This window comes from Ovis canadensis, chromosome 3 (assembly GCF_042477335.2).
Source record: "Ovis canadensis isolate MfBH-ARS-UI-01 breed Bighorn chromosome 3, ARS-UI_OviCan_v2, whole genome shotgun sequence".
NCBI lineage: Eukaryota > Metazoa > Chordata > Mammalia > Artiodactyla > Bovidae > Ovis > Ovis canadensis.
Window position 1 is genome coordinate 208,945,329 of NC_091247.1, and position 9,719 is coordinate 208,955,047.

Below are 9,719 nucleotides of genomic sequence, written 5' to 3' on the forward strand. Positions count from 1 at the left end.
TTGTTGGTATCTTGTTCCTCCTGTGTCTTCTCTATATTCATTTTGGGCAGGGTTTCTCAAGCCAGCAGTAACAATTCTTTGTTGTGGAGACTGTCTTGTGACCGTAGATATTTAGCAACATCGCTGGCTTCTACCCACGAAATGCCGGTAGCATCTGCCACCCTTAGTTTTGACAACCTACAATGTCTCTACGCAGTGCTAAAAGTTTGGAGGAGGGGGAGTGGAACCTATTTCCTTTCCCCGCTGTTGAGAAGGACTGATCTTGGGAAAATTTTCAGATATAGCAAATTTTGGTAGCCTGATTTTTCTCTCTTTATCTCTAAGGCAAAAAGCTGGTTGATATCCCTCCAAAGGCGATGGATTCTAACAATGATGAAGGAGAATTTGTCCTTCCCTGAAGACAGAATTCTTCCCCCTTCTCACTCTCAGAAATGGCACAAAGGCAGACAGGAGGTTGGGAGCATGTTTTATTTACCCAGACATATGCCCCCCAAAATAGCAAGTACATATTTCTTTCACTTCAGTTTGTGGGAAAACTGCAAGAATGCAGTGTTTTACAATTCAGATTAAAGTGAAAAACACATCAGGCTGTCTGATTTTTCTGGGAGCCAGAAGAAGGAGAGGGGCTTCATTCTGAAATAGTTGCACAAAACACTTTTCAGCATCAGAAAAACTTTTTTACAGCATGAAAGAAAAACGCGCATGTTGAGAAAGAACATGAATGCTAAAAACATATTGTTCCTATAAATCCTTGACTCTGAGACACAGTTCATACTGCTGCATAACTAATAGTGCCATTTTAAAGCTATTTAAGCCGGGAAATTTGTTATCAGGTGACTCATATGTGTGGGGAAATCCAGTTCACTTGTGCCAGAGATGAAAGCAAGCGATTAGGTATTTAAATGTTGAGATTCCATTCAGTCTCGTAAATGAAGTGCAGTAATCTTGGATGAGGAGAAAAGAAAGGGGGTAGTTACTCATCACGTTAAAAAATGTTCAAGGGCTCTTTGTATTTAAATTAAACCTTATATTTATGACACATTATATTTATAACACATTTATCTTTCAAATAGTGTAAGTACTTTTCTTTTTTATTTCGAAACATTCAAAAAGTTTTAAATAAAAGTTAAGTACAATACAAAGAGGGGCTTCCCTGGTAACTCAGCTGGTAAAGAATCCACCTGCAGTGCAGAAGACCCCAGTTCGATTTCTGGGTCAGGGAGATCTCCTGGAGAAAGGACAGGCTACCCACTCCAGTGTTCCTGCCTGGAGAATCCCACAGACAGAGGAGCTTGGCGGGCTATAGTCCATGGGGTCGCAAAGAGTCAGCCATGACTGTGCAACTAATACAACACAGCACAATACAAAGAACATTTCATCCTTCACCGTTTGAAAGGATGTGTGGGTCTGATGCCCCAACATCCCCGAACACATCTTTGTGTTATTTCCTACAAATAAGGACTCTCTCCTATATAACTGCAAGGTAACCATTAAAACCAGAAAATTAACGCTGATAACCTGTGTGCCTGCTCAACTGAGTCCAACCCTTTGTGACCCCATGGGCTGTAACTCACCAGATTCCTCTGTCTATGGGATTTCCCAGGCAAGAATACTAGAGTGGGTTGCCATTTCCTCCTCCAGGGGAACGTCCCAACCCAGGGACTGAACCAGAGTCTCCAGCATCTCCTGTATTGGTAGGTGGATTCTTTTTTTAAGTCTTTATTGAAACTGTTACAATATTGCTTCTGTTTTATGTTTTGGTTTTTTGGCTGTGAGACATGGGGGATCTTAGCTCCCCAACCAGGGATTGAACCTGTACCCTTTGCATTGGAAGGTGAAGTCTTAGTCTTCCCTGGACAAAGGTAAAGTCCCCGTAGGACCAGGGAAGTCCCCGTAGGTGGATCTTTACCACTTAAAATATGGCTACTGCCTAATTCTCCACGTGCACACAAGTTTCACCAAATGTCTCAATAAAATCTTTTCTAGCAACAAGATCTGGTTCAGAATCACACATGGCAGTGGATCGTCATGCCTCTCCTGTTTCCCTCAGCCTGGAATAATTCCCTGAACTTTCATTGACGTTCTTGACCTTGGGACTTGTGAAGAAGATGGGTTAGTTCTTTTGTAACTTGTCCCTTAGTTTGGGGCTTTACTGGTATTTCCCAGATATATCGTACAAGTGATGCTGCTTTCTTCCCATTACATCCTGTCGGGTGGCTCAGGATTTCAATTCGTCCCACATCTAATGATGTTTCCTTTGATCCGTTGCTTAAGGTGGTCTCTGCCGGGCATATTCTCTGTGAATATATCCTTTTTTCTCTTGAAACCTGTAAACATCCCATTCTTCACCAAATATTGCTGTATTTATTTATTTATGTCTGTTCTTAAATTTTCTTATTTTATTAATGAGTGATAATATTTCCTGCCCTTTAAAAAAATTAAAAAAAATTTTAGCTACACCTGTGTACCTGGAGAAACCCATGGACAGAGGAGGCTGGTGGGCTACAGTCCATGGGGTCGCAAAGAGTTGGACACGACTGAATGACTAACATACTACTTAGTTCCCCAGCTAGGGCTCAAACCCATGTTCTCTGCATTGGAAGCTTAGAGTGTTATTCACTGGACTACCAGGGAAGTTTCCCTGTCATTTTAAATTCTGATGCTCGAATTGTTCTTGATGTGGCCAGTGGAAGCCTCTTCAAGCTGGTATCCCTTTTGACATGTTCACATCATTCCTTAAGCCCTTTCTTGCTTTCTGTCCCAACAAGATGTTCTAGTCTCACACACTCCCTGCCTCAAATGTGAGATCAGCCATCTCTCTAGGAATCTCTGGTTCCTTTCAAAGGAAAGTTGTGATTGAGATGCAAGATCTCGACACTAAGTGTGTTCGTTTCTACTGGTCTCTCCTGCTCCCAGGTCTGCTCTGATGGCTATAAATATGTGTCTCTCAGTCTCCTGCTACAGGAAGCATACTTGACTGACACCCCCAACTACTTCGGAAATCAAATTCTCCTCTTTCCCAGGTTTTGTTGTTGCTGCTTGCTGTGGGTTGCAGTCATTTGTTGAGCGACTTTCCCAAACTCCTTTTGTAAAGGTCATTTTCCTTATCTTGTGGGGTCTCTGAAGTCTCTGTTTCTTTATCCTGGTGGTCAACTGATGGGTTAACAGACTTTCTTAAACTCCCAGAGCCAAAATAAATAAGTAAATCCTCTCCAGGTCTTTGCAAATTGGCTGTGTTGCAGCCAATGCTTCAGTGCTTAGCCAGGCCATTTGTAACTTGGCTTTAGCCTTCCCTGTCGCTTGTGCTAAGCCTGAAGGTCAGCCAGAGGTGAAACTGTGTGGCCTGTCCAGGTCTTTCCTGAGGACATGTCCTGAGCATGTGTACGGTGTTCCCGATCCCCCTGAATATACAGAAGCTTTTTAAATTATTATTCCCCAAGTATATCAATCCTCAGCTTTTCCTCCCTGATTTCTACATGTCCGTGGTTTGACCCGTCTTTCCAAGTTTTTGAAGAATCTCCTCCAGACAACCACTTCTGTTCATTAAGAGGGTCCTGAGTTAGGTGGTGCAAAGGCAAGCCCTTTGTTTTCAGTCCTTCAGGGAGTCTCCAAACAGGTCAAAAGATAAAAAACACAGTTCCTTGGGGACAAGGTACCCTCTGGTCTCTTCAGAACAAGGAACCCCCTCGGGGAACACTGGATGCTGATTTCTAGAATGCTGCTACACCAAGGAGGCAAGGCTGGGCAAGGGCAAAGAAATACACAGCTGCCGCTGCTCTACCGTGCTTCAGGGGCCCTTTTCCCGATCGAGCATTTGCTCCATTTCTGTAAACCCTTCACGACCTTCTGAAGTTCTGATGAAGTTGCCTCTGACAGTTTCTGCCAGGCTTTTTCAGTGGACCTAAGAGAATAACTCTACCGTTTTCATTGTCTTTGGCAGCAATGCATCTCGCTTGTGTTTGCAACTCCTTTTCCAGTAGTTAGAAACGTGGCTTCCATTATCCTTAATGTGTTTACTTACTTGATCAACTCCTCTGTGCATGTGTGCTAAGTGACTTCAGTCATGTCCGACTCTTTACAGCCCCATGGACTAGAGCCCGCCAGGCTCCTCTATCCACGGGATTCTCCAGGTAAGAATACTGGAGTGGGTTGCCTTTTCCTCTTCTAGGGGATCTTCCAGACCCAGGGATTGAACCTGTATCTCTTATGTCTCCTGCTTTGGCAGGCGGGATCTTTATCAGTAGCACCACCTGGGAAGCCCCAATTCCTCTGTGTGTATCCAGTATTCTAACTTCACCATTATCGCCATCCCTGCATGAACATCCTCTTCTTTGCACTGACTCTGGTTCCCTATGGCAGGGGTACCCTCTACTGCAGATGTCATCTGCTTCTGCTAGGACTAAGTACTTTATTTACTGTTCATGTTTTAATTTTATTAGTTTTATTGGGGGTTTATATAGCTGATCTTGAAATAAGAAAAACTACTACTAGAAATAAAGTATAATTCTTTTCAAATTTTCATGAATTCTTCTTAGGTATCCCCCCACCCACCCCAATGCTCTCATGGTGTAGCTAGGAACAAATATGATTTCCATTCAGTGACAGGAAAATAGAGGAAGAAGGCCACTCACCATGGTACCCACAAAATTTATGGTAACCAGTTACAGCAGCACCCTCTGTGATTTGGGGAATTCTTGGTCAGCACCCTCATCCATGCCTTCAGCAGCTTTCCAGATCTTCATTACTTTCCTCAAGCCCCCACTATATTCTTTCTAACTTCACTCTGAAGAAATTAACTTTGCTTTTTGTTTGTTAAGCAAACACAGGCTAACAAATGTCAGCTTCTCTCAGTGTTGTCTCCACTCTCCCCTAAACCTACTAATAGCCACCAGGGACAGACTGAAGTTTTGTGGTGCCTGAGCAGATACAGCTGGAGAAGGGAGAACTTTTTTAAAAAATGGATGCAAAAATATTTACCTTTGCAAAGTTTATAAAAACACATGAGCATGTTAAATCTTTGCCAGGGTCCCTCCGAGGGCCTTTGGAAGATGTCTATAGAAAATGGGGGTGGGAGGAAGGGAGCTGGGGCTTTGGCAGCCTTAGATAGGCACACACATTCTCCCCTGGATTCTCCTTTTACCCAGAAGTGGTCTCCCTCCCCCTCCCTCCTCCCTCCCCCCTTACTCCTCCCCTCCCATCTCCCCCTTCCCTTCCCCTCTCCCTCTTCCCCTTCCATCTTCCCCTTTCTTCCTCTTCTCCTCCCCCTCCCTCCCTCCTCCTCCCCTCCCTCTCTCCTCTCCCCTCCCCATTCCCTCCCCATTCCCTTCCCATCTTCCCCCCTCTCCTTCCTCTTTCCTCTCCCCCTCCCACCCCTCTCCTTTTCCTTCCCTTCGTCCCCATCCTCCTCCTGGTCCTCCTTTCATCCCAGGGCCACCTACCCTGTCAAGCTCCAGATCTTCTGGGAAGCCTCTGATTCACTCTTTTATTTCCTCCTCCTTTACTGAATCACCCACTTCAGGTTATAAATGTGACTCTGTTCCTCTCAAACTTAAAAACAAAGTAGCCAATCAATCCTAACAGTGTCAACCACCCCTACCCCTGCTCCCCGGTTGTTCCATCTCCAAATTCCTTTCTAGCCACCCAATTTGCTCCCTTGCCTTTAACAACAAAATTCTGGGAAAACCACTGGCCTCTCTCCCTGTTCCCCATTCGTTTCCCAATTCATGGCATTCTTCCTTTGGCTCTCATAACTTGGCTGAAATAGGTTTGGGTAAAGTCATCAATGACTGTTTTGTTCACTTTATTAGTGATTAAAAAAAACAACAACAACCCAAGCAGTAGAATTTTAAAAAGTAATGGTCCTCCTAGTATCTCAAACAGTGAAGTGTCTAATTAAGTTTCCCATTACCTCCACTAAGTACATGCCTCGGAATGCCTACTCTTAACAATTTCATGTTTAGAAATGGTTACTTCTCCTTACTTTTTGCTTTATTCATCCATATCTAAAACAAACACATATACCATTACATAGGATTTCTCTCTCTCTTTTCCCTTTCTCCTTCCCTTCATTCCTTCAGAACATAAATCTCATCACACTGAATCTTCTTTCTCTTCAATCAGTCATACATCACAGCTACACTTACAAACCAACAGATATGAATCTACACAATTCTTTCTGACGGTTGTATGGTATCCCACACTAAAGATACACTGTTTTGTCTTTTTAAAAAATATTTATTTGTTCAGCTGAGTCAGGTCTTAGTTGAGACATACCAGCTTAGTAGTTGTGATGGCGTACGGGCCTAGTTGCCCCACAGCATGTGGGATCTTAGTTCCCTGACCAGGGATCAAACCTGTGTCTCCTGCATTACAAGGCAGATTTTAAACCACTGTACCATCAGGGAAGTCCCAGGATGTATTGTTGTTGATTCAGCTACACCCTGTTGGAGTGCATTCAGGTTCTTTCGACTAGGTTGAAGCATATAAAAGTGCCACTTTTGTAGGCTTGGTTTTTTTTTTGTTTTGTTTTCTATTACATACAATGTGATAATAAATATCTATTTGTGCGTATCTCTATGATCTTTTCTTTCTGCCAATAAATTCCAAGAAGTGGAACCATAGTGTTAAAGGTGTATATATTTTACTCCTAGATTGCTTTCCTAAAATGGTGACATAATGTACGTTCCCATCAACAGCCTTTTGGGAAGTTATCCGTCACAATGACCTCTTTTCAGTGCTTCTCTCAGCAGACTTCGCAGTAAGCTGTACAGTCGGCTCTTGGAATCTGCAAGGGTTGATTCTAGGATCCCCCTGGATACCAGAATCCTGGTATGCTCAAGCTCATTATATAAAGCGGTGTAGTACTGTCAGCCTTCCACATCCCCGGTTCTGCTTTACCATCCGCTCCAGGGTTGGTTGAATCTGGATGCAGAACCCAGAATACAGAAGGCCAACTGGGCTTCCTTGGTGGCTCAGTCAGTAAAGAACCTGCCTGCAGTGCAGACTAGGGTTCGATTCCTGGGTCAGGAAGATCCCCTGGAGAAGGAAAAGGCAACCCACTCCAGTATTCTTGCCCGGAAAATCCCAATCCTATGGACAGAAGAACCTGGTGGGCTATAGTCCACGGGGTCACAAGAGTCAGACACAATTTGGTGACTAAACCACCACTGTGTTTGCTATGGTTAATCACTTTTTATCCTGGCATCACTTTCAACCAGCTTTCCACTTGCCTCTTTCTGTCTCTTGTCCTAACCTCTCCCAACCAAGTACTAACCAGGCCTAACTCTGCTTGGCTTCCAAGATTTGCCACGGTTCTGCCAAGATTTACTTTTCTAGTCACACTGCTGCTGCTGCTGCTGCTGCTGCTAAGTCACTTCAGTCGTGTCCGACTCTGTGCAACCCCATAGACAGCAGCCCATCAAGCTCCACCGTCCCTGGGATTCTCCAGGCAAGAACACTGGAGTCTAGTCACACTAAATGTTCTATTCTCTCCTTAGGGAAGTTTATGGTTTCAACTATATCATCTCTGCACTCAGCCTGCCAATGAATTGACCCCAAGGTGACTTCACCTGAACTAGAAAAGAATTTCCCTTCCTGAAGATGTCATACAGTCATTATCCAGAAAATTGTGGCAATAACTTCTTGATTACTATTTAACATTCTATAGTAAGTCCCCTGGATTGTATGGTGTACACGCTCCACAATTACCATTGATAGCTGTGTTCTCCATTCCTCTCCCAAGTCTAAACTTCTATATCAAAACGCTCTCCTGGAGGGTGTGGCAAAAAAGGAACCCTCCTGTACTGTTGGTAGGAATGTAAATTAGTGCAGCCACTATGGAGAACAGTATGGAGGTTCCTCAAAGAACTGAAAATAGAGCTACAAAATGATCCAGCAATCCCACTCCTGGACATATATCCAGAGAAAAGCATAATTTGAAAAGATACAGGCACCCCAATGTCCACTGCAGCACTACTTACAATAGCCAAGACATGGGAACAACCTATATGTTCAACAGGGCAGTGGATAAAGATGTGGGGCATACATACAGTGGAATATCACTCAGCTGACTTTGCAACCCCATGGACTATAGCCCACCAGGCTCCATGGAATTCAGGAATTCTCCAGGCAAGAATTGAACTCAGGTCTCCTGCAATGCAGGAAAATTCTTTATTATCTTTACCATTAGGAAGCCCTAAAAAAAAGAATGAAACAATGCCATTTGCAGCAACATGGATGGACGTAGGGATTGTCATACTGAGTGAATTAAATCAGACAAAGACAAATATCATATGATATTGCATGGCTGAGCGACTGAACTGATGGCTTATACGTGGAATCTATTAAAAAAAAAAGCCACAGAAACAGAACTATAGATGTAGAAACCAACTTATGGTTATCAGGAGGTATGTGGGGGGATAAACTGGGAGACTGGGATGGACATATACATACTACTATATGAAATAAATAACTAATAAGAACCTACTGTATGGCACAGCGAACTCTACTCAATATTCTGTAATTGCCTATATGGGAAAAGAATCTAAAACAGGAGTACATATATGTGTAACTGATTGACTTTGCTATATACCTGAAACTAACATCACATTATATGTAAACCAACTACACTCCAATAAAAATTTAAGAAAAACAGCACAACACATTCTCCTGGATAGCTGCAGCTCGGTGTTTTACAAACATTGCCAGTATAAAAGGCCCATTGTTGAACTTACCATCAGTCCCTCTTGAAATGCTCCTTATGCATTTCTTTTCTTAGTAAATTAGACTGCCATTCACTGGGATGCATAATTTAGAAACCTGGAAATTCATCCTAGTCTACTTCTGTCTCTCCCAATTCACATCTGATAGGTCACCAAGTCCTGCAGTTTTGATCTCATATTCCTGAAATCCACCACCTCTTTTCAAACTCGAGTGCTGCTGTCCTGACCATCTCTTTCAAAGACTAAAAATAACTTCATCACTGGTCTTCCTACTTTTTTTTTTTTTTTGCCTTGCCTCCCTTCTGTTACCCACACTGCTGCCAGAGGAATTACTTAACATTCAAATCAATTCTCACCATGAGAAAAATCCTTCAATATCCATACTGTCAAGAGGTGAAAATCTAAACTTCTTAGCATGACTTTAAAAGCTCTTTATTATCCAATACCTACTTAACGGTCTTGCCTCATTTCCTGATATTCTCTGAAAGCGCCCTAGGCTTCAGATATATGGATCTACTTTCAAATTCCCAACATGCCAAGCTCTCTCTCTAATAATTCAGTGCCTTTGCACCTGCTCTCCTTCTGCTTGGAATTCCTTGTCAGTCGTGATGGCTTGACAAACTCTGACTTAAATTTCAAGACTCAACTGCAGGGTTATTTTCCCTTCTTTAAATTGTTCAGTTAGCCATATGTGCTGTGTACTTGAGTTCCTTGTTGATATGGTACAAACATGCACTATAAATAAATTTTAACTTTATTTTTGTTTCATTAATTGGATTTTTTAAACTAGGTTGTGAGCTTCTAGACAGTAGGGACTATATGATTAATCTCATCTTTGCATGCTCAGCACTTTACTGAGACTGGCCTTGAATATTTTTAATAGGCACGTGAATGCATGTGAAACAAATTATTAAGAAGAACAGCAACCTGACTGAACTTAAGCTATTGATTTTCACCTAAGTAGCTTTAAAGAAATTGCAAAAAATAAATAATACATTA

General features: G+C 42.6%; 1 long non-coding RNA gene across 1 annotated transcript; it reads right to left on the reverse strand.

Moving 5' to 3' along the window:
* Positions 1–448: 448 nt before the first annotated feature.
* LOC138438325 (uncharacterized) lies at positions 449–5,550 on the reverse strand. The gene is made up of 3 exons (XR_011256292.1): positions 5,439–5,550; positions 4,978–5,052; positions 449–944 (listed from the first exon to the last, which is right to left on the reverse strand). It is a non-coding gene; the product is annotated as an uncharacterized lncRNA (long non-coding RNA).
* Positions 5,551–9,719: the final 4,169 nt, after the last annotated feature.